Source organism: Lontra canadensis, unplaced genomic scaffold (assembly GCF_010015895.1).
Source record: "Lontra canadensis isolate GAN:19392208 unplaced genomic scaffold, GSC_riverotter_1.0 scaffold37, whole genome shotgun sequence".
Classification (NCBI taxonomy): domain Eukaryota; kingdom Metazoa; phylum Chordata; class Mammalia; order Carnivora; family Mustelidae; genus Lontra; species Lontra canadensis.
This window is the reverse complement of record NW_022631031.1, coordinates 4,968,241-4,985,137: the sequence shown is the minus strand read 5'-3', so window position 1 is coordinate 4,985,137 and position 16,897 is coordinate 4,968,241. Positions and strand designations below refer to the sequence as shown.

Here is a 16,897-nt window from a genome sequence, read left to right as displayed (position 1 = left end):
ACAACCAAAGATATTTTAATGACTTCAAACAGAAATAGGTCTTTAATATGATTTTTTTTCTAAGAACAAAATATTTAAAAGTCTCTTCTGCCTATACGTAACTATTCTTTAAGCTAACTCATTGTTTTCTGGATCAGCTTCATTGGTAGAAGGAGGGCAAAGTTATAATCATAATGAACTCAGGTGTTTACACTCAAAGCCTCCATCTGGGGCACAGCTAAACCTGGGAAGCCTCCCTCTGGTCCTGGATTGTGTTTCTATTGCAGCAGGAAAGAAATGGAAAAATATGGGGAGGAGGAGTCCTTAAGTAGAACAAGTCAAACCTCAAAATAATCTGTTCCTCTCATTTTCAAAATTGCAGAGGCAGTTTTGTCTTCTACCCTGAAATATTTCATGGATATACAAAACCTTATTCTGAATCTCAGAGCTCTTTGTTCATTCATTGATTCATGTACTTTTTAAAAGCTTACTAGATAGCAAAAGCTGTGCTAGCCCTTGTTCTAATCTCAAGGATTGACTGCTAAAATACATTTAACTCTATCTTCTAGAGTCATCAGTCATAATAATTTTCAGTATAGTATCTATATCTAGCCTATTGTTAGGATCAAGTGAGGTCCCTGGAATGTTAACTAATTAGCCCAGATGGATCTCAAGTAGATAAAGTCCAAGAGGACTGAGAACCCATTCCTATCACCTGGAACATGGAGACTCCTTCTAAATTAGAGTAGATAAAATTCTAGGTCCTGCTCCCACACCAGTTGCTATAAAAATTGAGGCCAAATATGTAACATTCTGCTGAAATTTCAGGCCAAGATGATATAAATCAACCACCGCAGACATATTATCACTACTCTTCCTTGCACTGGCATGAGATAGATCTTCTCACTGGCCAGAAATCCAGACTAGGTTTAGTCATCACACCTGCTGCTCTCAGTGCACATCTAGAGAAACAAAATAAAACAAAACAAAACACCACATTCAGCCAAGGCACCATGTTGCCATCTTAATCATCCTTTTTGTTTGGTTCTCACACTTCATATGAGTTCTTCTTTCCTTTCACTATCTTCAACAGATTACTTCTCTTTTAGTTCACAGAGCCTTGGGTTCCCTCGGTCAACTTGCTATTTTGCTTTTTCTGTCTGAGGAGCACATCAGTCAACTTTTTAATTAAACGAGACAAGGTAGGCAAAGTTCTTTATTAAATATAGAGGAAAAACAAGGTGTAAACTATTGCTTCTATCAGAGATGACTGACCCTGGAGTAACTTAAGAAAGGCAAAGACCAACTTCCTATGTGTCTCTAATTCAGTTTGTGACTTTGCCAGCTCTGACAGTGGCTATTCGATGGCTTCTCAGCCACAGTAAAATGAACCACTTAGTATTAGCTCATCACATACTTTTTTTTTAAACTTTAAAAAACATATTTGTTTAATCCACAAGCTGTGTATAAAAACATTCTGATTGTGAAAATATAGACAAAACCAAATCTCCTCAGCTTTCACCTATGTCCCTCTCTTTTCATTACCTGCTACAGAAAAACTGCCATTGGCAATTTGACTCAGATCTTCTCAGATCATTTTCTATATGTTTAGATACGTATATGTATACACAAGAGATAGAGTTTTGTCTTATAAAATTTTGTTTTGATTACAAAAATGGGATCATACTCTTCATTTAATTTAGCAATATTTTTAAGTTATTAGGTCTGGAAACTATTTTCCCATTTTCAAATAGATCATTCTCATTCTTTTAACTGCTACATAGTTATTTTATATGAATATACAATCATCAGTCCCCTTAGGTGCTCAGTAGTTTTCACTTGTCCCAATAATGCTGGGTTATATTTTTACAACTATAATTATTTTTCTAGTGTAGATAATTATTTTAATAAAAACTGCCAAATTTCTTTAAGGGTACTTGACTAATATACATATCCCTCATCTTTCCATATCATTGTGTAACACTTACATAATCTCCAATTTTTTTGTTTGTTTCTTTTTAAATGTGTGTTACAAATATTTCCTCCTGGTCCATTACTTGGCCGTTAACTTTGTTACGGTTCAGGAATTTGTCATTTGTACAGTTAAATTATGAATATTTTTCTTTATGACATTTGCATTTTGCACCTTGATTAGTAGACTTTGCCCTTTCCAGATGTATAAATGTATCTCCTCATGTTTTCTCCTAATTTTTTAACAGTTTTGAATTTTTTTTTAATTTTTATTTAACTCTTTAATCAACCCGGAGTTCACGTTTGTGTATATTGTAATTTAATGAATTTCCTTTTTTTCCCTAAAAGAATAGCCATAGACACAAAATCGTTTACCGAATACTTAATGCTTTTTCTCTCTGATGTGAAGTGCTACCTTTATCATTTACTAAACTTCAGTGTTTATATTGTTCTATTTCTGAGCTCTATTAGGTTCAGTAGCTCAATTGTTCCATTTTTGTGTAAATACCAGACTGTTTTAATCACTATAACTTAAGAATATGCTTTACTACCTAGAGATAAAGTTCCCCCTTTTTTTTTTAAATAACTTCTTCATTATTCCTGTGTGCTTTAATATCCAGATTCACTTTGTATTTAGTTTGTTGAATTCTATAACATTTCTTGCTGAAATTCTTATTTATATTTGAATTTATAACTACTTACACATTTTTATGATATATAATTCTTTAAATAAAGGTAAAAAGCAACAATCTAGAAATGCTTTTTCAAGGAAAGAAAATTTTTTTTGCAGTCTTAAAAACCAGATAGTATAGTTTTGATTTAATGTATGAAGCCATGAGGATTCTTAATGAATGGAAGGATGAGAAGAAAGACTTGCCATTAAAAAGATTTTGCTAATTGCTTCAGAAATTTCCTAAAAGCAAAGGTTAGGTTAGGATTAGGGGTGTGAAAGAGATAGTCTCACATATGGTAAACAGTTAAATGATGATGGGAATCTGGCAATGAGAGGGTGAGAACCTGGCTAGGGTAGCGCCAAGGCATATGGAACTTCCGGAAAGGACAAATGTGAACTACTTCCAAGGAAGAGATGGGCTATAACCACACCCTTATTTGATGATTAGGGCTCTGAGGAATTACTGTGAATTTTCTTGGCTTTATCCGGGGGTCTCCACTCAGGACAGAAGGCCTTCAAGACCAGGAAAGCTTATTCCTATGCTTTCCATCATTTGTGTATCTTTGAAATGCCTGATTTGTGTTCAGGAACATTGCAGGATTACAGTCCTTTTTTTTTTTTTTTTTTTTAAGATAGCGAGCACACAAGCAGGGGGAGGGGCAGAGGAAAAGGGAGAGAGAGAATCTAAAGCAGACTCCACGCACAACACAGACCCCCACATGGGGCTCAATCTCACGACCCTGAGATCCCGACCTAAACTGAAGTCAAGAGTCAGACACATAATGAACTAAGCCACTCAAGTGCCCCCAGTCCAATATTTTCTGCTTGTCACTTTGAGCTATTACCTGGGGTTTTATGTATGGTTAATCTTTTGACTGACTTTAATATATTTACCAAACAGCCTGATTAATTTAAAAATTTAAAAAATAAAACCAGTCTGTATAGTCCCTACCACTGTATTAAAGTCACAAAAACATCTGGGGCGCCTGGGTGGCTCAGGGGGTTAAAGTCTCTGCCTTCAGCTCTGGTCATGATCCCAGGGTCCTGGGATCGAGCCCCGCATCTGGCTTTCTGCTCAGTGGGGAGCCTGCTTCGCCCTCTCTCTCTGCCTGCCTCTCTGCCTGCTTGTGATCTCTGTCTGTCAAATGAATAAAAAAAAAAAAAATCTTTAAAGTCACAAAAACATCAAAATTAAATCTGTAAATTTTATTTCACAGAATAATTGGAATCTTCCAGGGTTATACTGGAATCTTAAGAACATTGATTTCCTAAATGATGCTTATGATTATTTTCAACATCATCGTAGCTCTTAGCTTTTCTTGAGGAGTAAACACGACCCAGGCTCTTTGTTAAGTGCTGTGTACCCATTATCTTTGTTAATCCACTCTTTCAAGGAATATCTTCCCAGGAGATAGATACTACTAATATTCCCACTTTATAGATAAAGAAACTGAGATAAACAAAAATTAAATGGCCTGTTCAAGGGCAGGCCTACTGCTAAGTGAGTATGTTGAACACATCAAAGTCTTGAGGCTAAACTTCAACAATTATCCTAAATGGCTTAACCACCAGCAGCCTTGCGAAGACATGAAGATCTTTAAGAAGTTGCTACTGACCACTCGCCTTTTTCAGGTGACTTATTTGAGAACCTATTTTCTTTTCCAAGTCATATATTTCTATGTATTGAGGTCACATATTTGTGTTCAGAGCTTTTATTTAAATAAAAGAGAAAGTGAGTCATCGGATTTCAGATGCTTCTTTGACTTGAGTGTTTTAATTTTGCTTGTTCTCCCTGGAACTATGCAAACATCCTGAACGTCTGTGTGACCGAAACTTCTGAAGTTAGACAGAAACATCCCTAACAGCACTTCCCCTTGTTCACTGTAAGGCCCGGTCACTTGATGCAGCCACCCTACGTTAGCACCTAACAGCTGGTCACCGAAGATAAAATTTGCCTTTCTTCCACTATTCTTAAGCTAGCTTATTTTTCGTGCATTTGAGGTTTGAGCAACAGTTGCTGAAAGCGAGATTCTTTCCTGAATACAGGAAGATGGCGGTATCTGGAGGTACGGGACCCCCAGCGAGTGATTTCTGGTTTTGAGTTGGTGGTACTGCATGAAACATACTCCTCAAGTTCAACCTGAAAACAGTTGTGACACGTCAGACCAACCCAGGATGGTGTGACCCAGAGATGCCCCTGATGTTCAATGTACTTGAAAATGACAGAACCGTCTCAGGGGTTCGGCTGCATTTATCTACCTACCTTGTGACAAAAGAACAGACTGTTTCCCAATCTGCCTTGATACTCTAACTGTAACTGTAGGCAGATCTGGAAAAAAAAGGGGGGGGGTCTGGGCTTACATACAAGTTAGTTTAAGTAAGATAAAATGAAGACATTACTGCTGTTGATATTCTCACTTTCTTTTGGAGAAAATTTCTGACCGTATTGGCTTCGGGAAAAAGCTCCCACAAACCATCTGTGCTAAGAGCCCATTCAGACTCTCAGAGTGGAATTCCAAGCAGCCACGCTCCCAGGCAGAACTACTGCAGAAAAACCCTGAGGTTCTCTGTTTACAAGAGGGTGGGAAATTTGTGGAGTGTTCTGCTAATTGGATGCATTGTCCTGGTTTGATGAGCTCTCCTGTATGCTTTTTCCCTCCGGGGTTATTTGCTGCAGGAGCAGGGAGACTCTGGGGACCATTATGCTACCCAGGCCTTGTTTGCTTCCCAAGGCATTTATCCCACAGGTAAGGACGGACTTATTTCCCTCATTCGGAGGGTAGCCTTCTTTTGGATCGGCCCCCAAGAGTCTTTCTAAAGATGCAAAGCAGAAGGGCTAAAAGTTCGGCAAGTAGAATGAAAAATTAGCAACAACTCCTTCCACAAATTTTTGCACCCACTTGAGATATTTTCCTCCTTTCAACAGAGAGAGAGAGAGAGAGATTTTAAAGCCATATTGGAAACATGGTTTGAAAATTTGAAGTAAATACCATGCTAACATTGGAAGCAAATTGGGGCCAGAGACAAATCTAAGTAAGTGGACCATTTGTTGTGGAAGAATATGCCTTCTCCTGAGTATACATGAAAGAGTGCTCATGTTCAAAATCATAATGGGATGAAACAGATGACAAATACTGATTCCTCACAAGTCAAGTTCAAAAGCATATTAGTAGCTGTCTATTAATAGAGCTGAATTCCACCACATCATATGCTCTAAGTGGTCCTGAATACAATTACTAGGAGAGGCTAAAATCCTTACATAGGATGAAAAAGAAATGCATAATTTTTTTAAAGATTTTATTTATTTATTTGACAGAGAGAGATCACAAGTAAGCAGAGAGGCAGGCAGAGAGAGAGAGAGAGGAGGAAGCAGGCTCCCTGCTGAGCAAAGAGCCTGATGTGGGGCTCGATCCCAGGACCCTGAGATCATGGCCTGAGCCGAAGGCAGAGGCTTTAACCCACTGAGCCACCCAGGCACCCCAGAAATGCATAATTTTCAATTATAATTCATTTTTCAGGTAACAGAGTCCTACACCTGAAATTTGATTTATATTAATTCATTATTCAGGAATGTGTGGTTTCCATATTTCCAATCAGCCCCACCAGAACAAAACCATTTTGAAAATAACAAAACACAAAACACAAACCAGGGACTCAAGCCCCAGTTTAGCCCTCTATGGTCTCCCATAATGTATGCACAGTTTTCTCACTTTCCTCCTGTGACTGTGAGATAAGATGTCTCCATTTTTTGCTTTTTTGCATCTTCTTTCAAGCAGGAGGATAAAACTTCTCAGAATCAACTTTTTCATTTTCTTTTTCTTTTTTTTTTTTTTTTAGGTCTATTGTCAGTGTTTAAAATGGTGACATTATTATAAAGATCTGGGATCATTATTTTTCGTTATAGAATAAAACATGGCAGTAGTAAAGAAAAAAAAAAAAGCAGAATAAAGGTTGTTTTTTCCCCTTTAGTGTTTTGTGACCTGGTAGCTAGGTTTTCTTGACTACTTATTTTTAGTTTCCAAGTACAAATGCTAGAAGGCACATTTCCATTCCATCAGAAAGTTGGCAGTCTCCTAGGCCAACCCTGCTCCTGCAACCTGCTCTTAGGAAGCTGGGGAAGCTTGTATTCTCCAAGGACAATCCCAACATTATCTCCCAGTGCAAGTGCTCCTCAAGGACCTTGAGCGCCCCCTTCAATCCTGAGCATGGGCAGGCTGGTGTAAGCACTAGAAGGAAACAGAAGTGATGCTGTGTGACTTCCCAGCCCACGTCACCTGGTGAGCTAGAATATTCATGCCAGAGCCCTGAGCTGCTCTTTAAGCAGCCAACTGCCCCAGGGCAGTCATGCTATGAGGAAGCCCAATTTAACCCACATGGGAACACCACCTAGCCTGTCCTGGGATGACACAAAGACAACTGGTGGCTCCAGTCCCTACTTGTCCTGTCCTCCATACCTGCATGAGCACACATGTGCATGAGCACACAGAAACAGAAATACTCAGCCAAGCCCTTCTTAAACTTCGCCCACAGAAGTCAGTCATAGAGATGAAAAATATTTCTGTTGTAAGCTACCAAGTTTTGGGGTGATTTGTTACATAGAAAGAATAACTAAAACAGGGACTGAGAAGAAAGTAAAATTACAAATCAAAGTAGTACTTTGGCTTCAGAAATTCATCAACAGGATTTCTGGAGCAGGTCTATGAATAGAGCCACTCTGTCTGGTAAGTTCCACCATTTCTCATTTATATGTTGAAAACTCTGGATCCCTGTTGGCACAGAGATTGAAATATTTGAATCACAAACCTTGTTTTGTTTTCTGCCTGTGACAAACTATCCCAATTGAAATTGCAAAGGAATCAAACCCAAAAAGAAAGTGGTTATATGACAAGTAGGTTAGAGTCACTTTGAATCAACCAACATTGTCCTTGAGTACTTTTCTCTTGTCTAGTTCTCTCACCAATTTTTTTTCTTTTACTTTCTTTATTTCTTTGTTTTTTGGGGTGGGGGCGGGAGAGCAGAAGGAGAGGCATAAAGAGAATCTTAAGCAACCTCCACCCAGCACAGAGCCTGACTTCACGACCCTGAGATCATGACCTGAGCCAAATTCAAGAGTCAAACCCTTAACTGACTGAACCACCTAGGCCCCTCTCTTCACCATTTTCAAAGTGGTAAATAATTGAATGACCTCCTACTACGTTTCCAAGATTTGATGCTTCTCCATGGGAAGGAGAGCTATGATTAAGAGATAAAAGGTCTAGGAGGTGACAGTTTAATCATCCTCCCCTAAAGAGTTGTGTTTCTCACTTGGATGTAGTCATTGGTGCTCACAATTAGGCTGCTTTGTAAACAGAATTGTTCTTTCCATTTGTCTTATACTGGTGGTGCCTGCTTTGTCTCATAAGCAGTGAAGAGAGAGGAGCTCGTTCTTCTCCAGTACCCTGTTGCTCCCTACAACACCTACCGCAGCTCTGTACCCAGGAAACACTTAGAAAATGTGATGCCTAAATGGGAGTATTTCAGAGAATTATATATCCAGCAAGAGCTTTACAAATGTCTATCAGATCATAATAAAGGCCTTGATTATCATCATCATAATAATATCTAATCTTTACTGAGTACTGACTAGGTATCAAGCACTGCACAAAATATTTTAAAGCATCATCTCATTTAATCTTCATAATATTCACTTAACTGGCAAAAAACAGCTCTGGAGTGTGTGTGTGTGTGTGTGTGTGTGTGTGTGTGTGTGTGTTGGGACCCTCAGACCCTTGGTTATTGCTATTTGATTTTCTTTGTGGCTTCATGAAATACTGAAAGCATGGGAAGAAAATTGGTTTTTTCCTCTAGATATGAATGGCAGCCATGGGAGGATAAGGAAAGCAGAAAATGATACAGCAGGAATTGCTATGAGCATCAAATTCATCTAAGCTAGAGTCTGTGTCAGTCACATGGATACAAGCTAGAAAAGGGATAAAATGAGGGAACATGTTACTTCCTTGGAAAACCTTTCCTGACAATCCAGTCTAAATAATTCTTGTTCCTCCAGCCCCACAGCCCCTGCCGCCTACCCCTCATAAGTTTCATATGCACACACACACACACACACACACACACACACCCAGCACAAGATGTACTAATTCTTTATCACTGGTCTTGCAGGACTAGCTCCTCATGACTCCTTGAGGTCAGAAATAGCCAGGAACCTTCTGTGTCCCCAGAGCATAGAACAGAGGCTGGCATAGAGTAGGGGTTCAGTGAATATTTGCTGAATAAATTAAATGAATAATAAAAGACTTTAAGAAGAATTAAAAAGGACTACTCAGATGAGTGAAAGATTTTGGTGAAAGAAAAAGAGAAAACCATCTGTTTCCAGGACTGAAGCAGACAGGCTCTTGGTTGAATGCACGAGATGAAACCTTCAGTGGTTTCCCACCCTTCGTCCCAAAGTTGATAAGATGGAGCAAAGCAGCAGACACATGATAGGACATGATGTTTCTAACCACACAAGAAGTCTCATTTCAAAACACCTTTGGCCAGATTCATTTTCCTTCTCATGCTTATAGTATTGGTAGACATTATACATTTTTGTGTAGTAACCACTTAATTTCTTTTGTTTTGCTTTGTTTTTAGTGACAAGCTCCCACCAGAGTTTGTATCACGTAGGTGCCAAAATTCAGAGACTAAAACAACATCCAATACTCTTTAGATTACTTATCCAATGCCTCTAAGATAACAGATCTGATTATTCCTATCCTCCTGCATTTCACAAACACCTACTACATACACAGCCTATGTTAGGCACGATCAGGAAAGCAAAGATGACTCAGATATAGACCCAGTCCTCAGAAACCAATATGGACCCCTCTCAGGCTGCACCATTTTCTGTGAACACTTGTACCATGTTTCTTTTCTGTAGAAGCAAGTGGCAGTTTACATTAAATCACTGAGTTTATTTTCACTGATCTCACCAGCTGCAGAGCGGCTTTCGTGATCTTCTTTAATGTCATGGAGAATTTCCTGTGGGTTGTGTCGTCCTGTCTCTTTCTTTCTTAACACAGAAAGTAAGAGGGAAAAAAAAAAGTGTTAGGACATCTGGTTTATGCGCCTCTGGGAAAGGACTGAATTTTTGATACCTTTTGTTCCTTTTATTGCTGTCTTTACCACCATGACATGGAATATTAATCATTTCAACAAATATCCATTACAAGGATTTTTATTTTTCTTTTTGAAGTTCTGACTTGATAAAGACAGTTTTATGGTCCCATCTATCAAATGCATTCACTCTTCATGTAGTCGTTCATTCAACACATGTGTCTTGAGTTACTAATACAGGCCAATTACCCTACTCTCAAGGAGCCCATGGCCTTGACGAAAGATAGACAAGCAAACCCACAATCTAAGTACAATCAGAAATTTGATTTAATAAAGATATGTGTAGGCTTGGGGCCAAGAGTAGTCCTAGGGGGAGCAAAGCAAAAAAACCTAAGTCTGCTGTGAGAATCAGGGAAAGATTCCTAAGAGATAAGTACTAGGCTGCGGACTGAAAAACAGGCAAGAAGCTGCAAGGCTAGAAAAGCAAGGTATGTGTTGCGGGTCAGAGAGATATTCCAGGCAGTCAAAAAAGTTCAGAGAAATGGAAATATAACACAGATGCCATATAGTTGGAGTATAAAGTAAAAGAGGTAAGTGGCGGAAGAAATTGGAGGGGAAAAGAAGAGTCTATTCATGGAAAGTCCTTGCATTTCATGAAAAGGAGCTGAGATATTTAACCCGGAGAGAATGTGAAAGCATGAGAAATTTCTGAGCAAGAGAATGACAGAATCTGATTTTGTTTTGGAAAGACAGCATCGTGAGAATTGAATTTCTGATAACAGAGGAGCAGTGTGGGGAAGCCAAAGAGAGCCAAAGAGATAAGGTAGGTAGGCTGTGGAGATAACAAATGTGGGGGATGATGTTGTTCTTACCTAAACAGATTCAATTTTGACTCTTATTAGTTGAAACCAGATGGTCAATACGAAATAATGAACAGAGAAAAACTGGAATCAACAAATTTAAGAAATACTTATTTAGAAGGTATTACCTTCTGAATGATGTGAGAGTTGCTGGGGGAAGAGAGATGAGTAATACATGGTCCTCTTGTTAAGAAAACTCCAAGCCTCAGGTGCCTGTGTGGCTCAGTCTGTTGAGCATCTGGCTCTTGATTTTAGCACAGGTTACCATCTCAGGGTGGTGAGGTAGAGCCCTGCACTGGGCTCCACACTGAGCATGGAGACTGCTTAGGATTCTCTCTCCTTCTCCCTCTCCTCTCCCTGCTTTCATATCCATACAGTCCCATTCTCTCTCTCTCAAAAGAAAAAGTCTGAGAACTGAGACAAATCAAGTCAGCCTTAGTATACAATGAGATATGAGCCCCAGTGAAACAGGAAAGTCTCTGGGAACAGAGAAGCTTCAGTAAGCCAATGATAGAGGATTTACATTCTCTGATTGTCACAAACACTAACTTCCTAAAAGCTAGCATTTTTTTTAAATACCTACTCCATGCCAGATTCTGTGGGTATGCTTTATGTACTCAGTCTCCATAAAGGGCAAAATACTAAAAATTATTTTTAAATTGTCTTTTTTCCCTCCAAAAGATCTTAACTACTCCAACAATATTCTAATTAATTACATGTTGGCTTACTTGGAGTACATCCACTTCTGTTTGACTAAGCAATCGTACTTTTGCAGTTCCTAGGTCTCCCTCTTGGCTATGAGTTTCCAAAACACACAATTACGTTAATGAAAAAAAAAAAAAAAAGACATTAAAGATAACCTTTTACAAAGGTATGCATTTGGACTGCTAATTACAGCACCTAATTTATTACTACTTCCACTAATGATGGATTTAGCTTTTATTTAACAAGATCTTAAGAAAACATTAACAGATTGCAAATCTTGTCCCTACTTTTGTGTTCTACCTAATAGCTCAGCTGAATATTAACCACCAGTTGGTGGTGTTACAGAGGAAGGGAGCCTGAGGTCACTTGGAGTAGCATGTGCGATCAATTTACCTGACATGCATCATGCTATTGGTCCTTCCACAGGCCTGGTTAATAGGGAAAACTGGATGCATTTCTCAAGGACAAACCTTGGCTTCCCCTGTGTAGTGTGCTACATGGTTGTTGGGAAGACACATGGTAATGTGGGTGCTGTATGTTTGGGTGGATGTAAATCTAGGTTCACAGACTATCTCAAACGTCTCGAGATCCTTAGACAACAGGTGTCTGTGACAGCACCTTTTATCAGTGAAAAGGCATTTTTTTGTCTTATAGTTTACATGCAACTTTATTCAATTCAAAGAAACAGGTTTCTATGAGCTTCAAAGGCCATATGGTCTGAGGACCATCCTCTATCTACTACCTGTACAAGCTGTTTTCATGACATCAGTCATTTTCCCAACTAAACTGCAAGTTCCTTCCAGCGTTGCCTGAGTGGCTCAGTTGGTTTGGTGGCTGCCTATGGCTCAGGTCAGGATCCTGGAGTCACAGGATTGAGTCCCACATCCGGCTTCCTGCTCAGTCTGGAGTCTGCTTCTCCCTCTGACCCTCCCTGCTGCTTGTGCACTCTCTCTCTTTCTCTCAAATGAATAATTAAAGAAATAAATAAATAAACTACAACTTCCTTAAAGGCAAAAACTATGTCTTATAGTTATTCTGCAAATCCCAAGATGCTGCATATGAAATGTGGACAAAATAATTCTACATTGGGCTCCGCGGCTTGCCATCTATGTATCTTAAGTAAACTTCCTTTGCAGCTCCAAGCTTCAGTTTGCTCATGTATAAAAGAAGGAATAATATCTTTGACCATTAATTAAATAATAAATTTGAACAACGCTCTGTAAGTCTATATAAATTACCAAATATAATCCAAAGTATATTAATAATATGTATATTACCAAGCATATGAAAATAATCTTGCCACTGATGATTACAAGCCATCAGTGTAAACAACAACCCCATGTCTTATATGACAAATATCTTAGAGAAGGACCTTCTGAAAGGGGGAAAAATTCATTTACAATGATTTGTATGATGCTTTCACATGTGACAAAGATCATACATGTTCTTTTATAATGATCATGGCAATGCTACCAATATCCCCAGAGATTATAGTCCTGAGGAAATCTATGATGCTTATCAAGAAAATATGCTACAACTCAAATACAATCCATTTAAGATGTCTTGATTCCAATTAGAAAGCAAAGTGCAAGAAGTATTTATATGCACTGGCAAAAATATAGGAGAAAAGAGATTTAAAGAGTGAAGAAACTATGAAATTAATATATTTGTAGCAATGGTCATCTACAAAAATAAATTCCTGCTTTTCAAATCACATCAGTGGAAGGGCGTCTGGGTGGCTCGGTTAGTTAAGCATCTGCCTTTAGCTTAGACCATGATCCCAGGATCCTGGGGTTGAGTCCCTGTTGGGCTGCTTGCTGGGGGTGGGGGTCCTGCTTCTCCCTCTGCCTGCCACTCCCCTTGCTTGTACTCTCTCGCTTTCTTATTCTCTCTCCCTCTGGCAAATAAATAAATAAAATATTTTTTAAAAATCATATCACTGAAAAAGAATTGTCAACCTTCTGGTCCCTCTGGTACATTCATTAGGTTTCTGTGGATTTTAGTGGTACATTTCTTTTGTTTTTTTTAAACTTGGGTGAATCTAAAACTCTGTTAAAAACAAGTGATGTTTTTGAGAGAACTTACATCAAGTTGGTAATACCAAGTCCAAAACCCCGCATTAGATTATCTGAAGTACCTTCTTTATAGGCCTCATCTCACTCTTTTCACATAGGAAGTCAATGAAATATGCAGTAGAAATTAAGTCACCCAAACCTTAGAAGGTAAGGCATCAGTAGGTTTATTCCCACCAATAAATCATCAATTTCCTTTAGGATCAAACATTCCACAGTGGCATGTCTTCTACTTACCAACTCTAAGCAAGAGAGCTCACTATCTCATCTAATTTAGTATTCAACTGGGGCGGACCACTCCCCGCCCCAACCCCAAATAAGAGCATGCCACAGCGGGGAGTGAGGTGGGTGGGAGGAAATGACCCTATACTGGCACACCCTAAAGAACATTTTGCAACTTGCTTACAAGAATTTCCTCAGTCCTTTATGGACCCTTCCCAGACTTGGTAAGTAGAGGATTTTTTTTCTATTTTCTTTTTCTTTTCTTTTTTTAATTCAACTTTAGTTTTAACATATAATTAACATATAATATATTATTTGTTTCTGGAGTACAGGTCTGTGATTCATCAGTCTAATATAATGCCTAGTGCTCATTATATAACAAATACCCTCCCCAATGTTCATCACCCAGCTACCCCATCCCTCCATCCGCCTCCCCTCTAACAACCCTCAGTTTGTTTCCTATGATTAAGAGTACTAGAAGAATTTCTTAAGGATTTGTCTGCTAGGTGTTTCCTTGACTAGCCACTGTCTGTGTTGATTGGTTTGTTTGTTTTCTTAGTAATGTTTTCCTTATACAAATAATTTTAAATTGTCATTGATTTTTTATTAACCTTAATCAATGGTATTATGAAAGTGTGATAATGGCCATAATGTGCCTACCATCTGGCTTATTACCCACAACTGTAGAGGTCAGTCTTCACATTTTGGAAGTCCTGAGTGACCCACTTGGTCAACGGCCACCAATGTTATAGCGTCTGGTCCCAAGAGATTGTAAGTAAAAGATAGTCCTGCTGTTTTTAGTAGGGTTTTCCTCAGAAAAGAGGGCATTTTCAACACAGCCAGATTATGCTAAGTGATGTACATAGGTTCTTGGAACACTAGTTTTCATTTATAAACTAAAGTTAATCAGTTAATCCTTCAAGGATTTGTGATATGAAGGTGGCTCTAAAAGGCATTTAAAAGCCTTTTTAATCCTGGGTGACTGGGTGGCTCAGTCTTAAGCGTCCTCTGCCTTCAGTTCAGGTAGTGATCCTGGGATCCTGGGATGGAGCCTCCAGGATCCCTGCTCAGTGGGAAGCCTGCTTCTCTCACTCCCCCTGCTTGTGGTCCTGCTCTTGCTGTCTCTCTCTGTCCAATAAATAAATAAAACCTTAAAAAAAGTCTTTCTTCCTTATCTTCTATCTATAACACATAGGTACCTGATTCTAAACTATTGGAACTCTGAAACTGTGTGCTAATCCTTTTTTCTGAAAAATTAGTTTTCCTCAAGTTTTAAAGAGAACTATAAGCCTTAATATTGATCACTTTTATTGATCACTTAATATTGATCACTTTTGCTGAAGATAAAGTTTCATATTCTGATATAAAATGACCAACAACAATACAAACAAATGTTCTTTATATTTTTGATTCCTTTTAGGAGTAAACTCTTGTCAAATAAATGAATAACCATTTATGCACCTATTAATACATCCTAAAAACTTTACTGGATACTACCCATGTTCTGTACTAAACAAGTTATCCAGTACAACTTCAACTGGTGCATATCTTGACCCATTTATGATAAATTGAAGTAAGACTGATGATTAAGCAGGTAGAGTTTGATGCTACCAGACCTTTAGAGATACTGAATGCAAAAAGGGTTGACTATAAATATCAGAAGTCTTCAGAGAGAAGGAACACAGGTGGTTCTTTGATCTCCAATCTCTTTTTAAAACTCATCTACTATGTTTCAAATCCCTCCCATAGTCTACATTGCTTAGAAAGGCACTTTTTAAAAAAGTGCCAGGGTGGCTCAGTGGGTTAATGCCTCTGCCTTCGGCTCAGGTCATGTTGTCAGGGTCCTGGGATTGAGCCCCGCATCACGCTCTCTGCTTGGCAGGGAGCCTGCCTCCTTCTCTCTCTCTGCCTGCCTCTCTGCCTACTTGTGATCTGTCAAATAAATAAATAAAATCTTAAAAAAAAAAAAAAAGAAAGAAAGAAAAGAAAAGAAAGCAAGGAAGCAAAAGACACCCTAGGTAATCACTGAGTGCCTGTATTTGGCAATTGGTTGATAATCTTAAGAATATAGGACCAAGGTTACAATAAAATAGTGAAAGCAACAGTTGCCTGTAAAATTCAGCGGAGTGCATGCAATTAACATGAAGCCAAATGTGGTTTCGCAGGTTACCAAAAAAGAATGGTGTGTCTTTACAGAAGATCCTACACTTCAATACCATGAGGAGAGGATGTGCCTTTCCCACAGTGACCATGCTGGTTTTTTTTTTTTTTCCTCTATGCAGTGTTGGTGCCCCCATCCAGCTCAGGACTGAGAATGGCAGCCCCAATGAAGAAGTGAGGAAACCAAGTAAGTACTCTGCCTTCATCTATGTGTGGAATTAAGCATCATGGATAACGGGACTCTTTCAGGGACGTTATTTATTTCCTCCTTGTGTTTATCATTATTGGATCATTTTCAATTTTGATTTTAATCCCAAACCCTAAACCTAGTCTAAAATCAAAATGACAACTGGGTATTTTTAGGGTTTAACAGATAAGAGTTGATCAAATATATTTACTCAAGGAAAAAAATTAGAGAAATAACTCTTCATATGGTGAAACGTAATCAATTAACCTAGAATTGTACATTACTACCTACAGTCTCATCAGCATCATTTCCTCACAAACAGGATCTGCAACAACTTATGAAAAATAGGTCATATAATAGTACTCCCCTGCACAATACCAAATTCCAAGTACCACCACACCTACATATATGAGGCTTCATTCTCTTTACTCCTTTAGCAAATATAATATTGTTATATACCCTTAATGTGGAAACAGAACATAAAACTAGTTTAGAACTAAAAAACAGGGTGTATCTGTACGTATGTGTGTTTATGAGCACGAGGACCCATACTGTTCTTTCCTTCTTTAGATGTCATAGAGCTACCTGCAAAGAACTTTGGGGACTTATTTTTTCATTTTGTAGAAGTGGAAGTTCAAAAAGAATAAGTGACTTCCCTTTAGTTTTAAAATTTATTCTCAAGAAATTCCCAGGAATTTTCTGGTCCTATTCATTAAACAACCCTGAATTTTACAATATCATTTTGGTTGGTCATATGGTTGCTAGGAAGTGGTTAACTGGCTATTCATGATCACTTTTGTTACAGACTCATTGAAGAAAATCAGGAAAAAATAACTTTTCAGATCATAGTAGGTTCCAGAAAACCCATATTACAATTAGAGGAAGCAGTTGTTGGCTGTATTAGAATTTGTTCCTCAGTATCTCTTTCAAAGCGCTAACCCTGGCTATGATTATGGGCGGTATATAGTTTCCTGAG

The 16,897-nt window shown here is 38.5% G+C and overlaps 1 long non-coding RNA gene across 1 annotated transcript in view; it reads right to left on the bottom strand.

The window, feature by feature from the left end:
- The window catches only part of LOC116874547, a 34,951-nt gene that overhangs the window by 10,938 nt on the left and 7,116 nt on the right, over positions 1–16,897 (bottom strand). Inside the window, exon 2 of the long non-coding RNA XR_004384019.1 lies at positions 9,592–9,671. This is a non-coding gene — a long non-coding RNA (uncharacterized LOC116874547). The remainder of the gene's footprint in view (positions 1–9,591; positions 9,672–16,897) is intronic.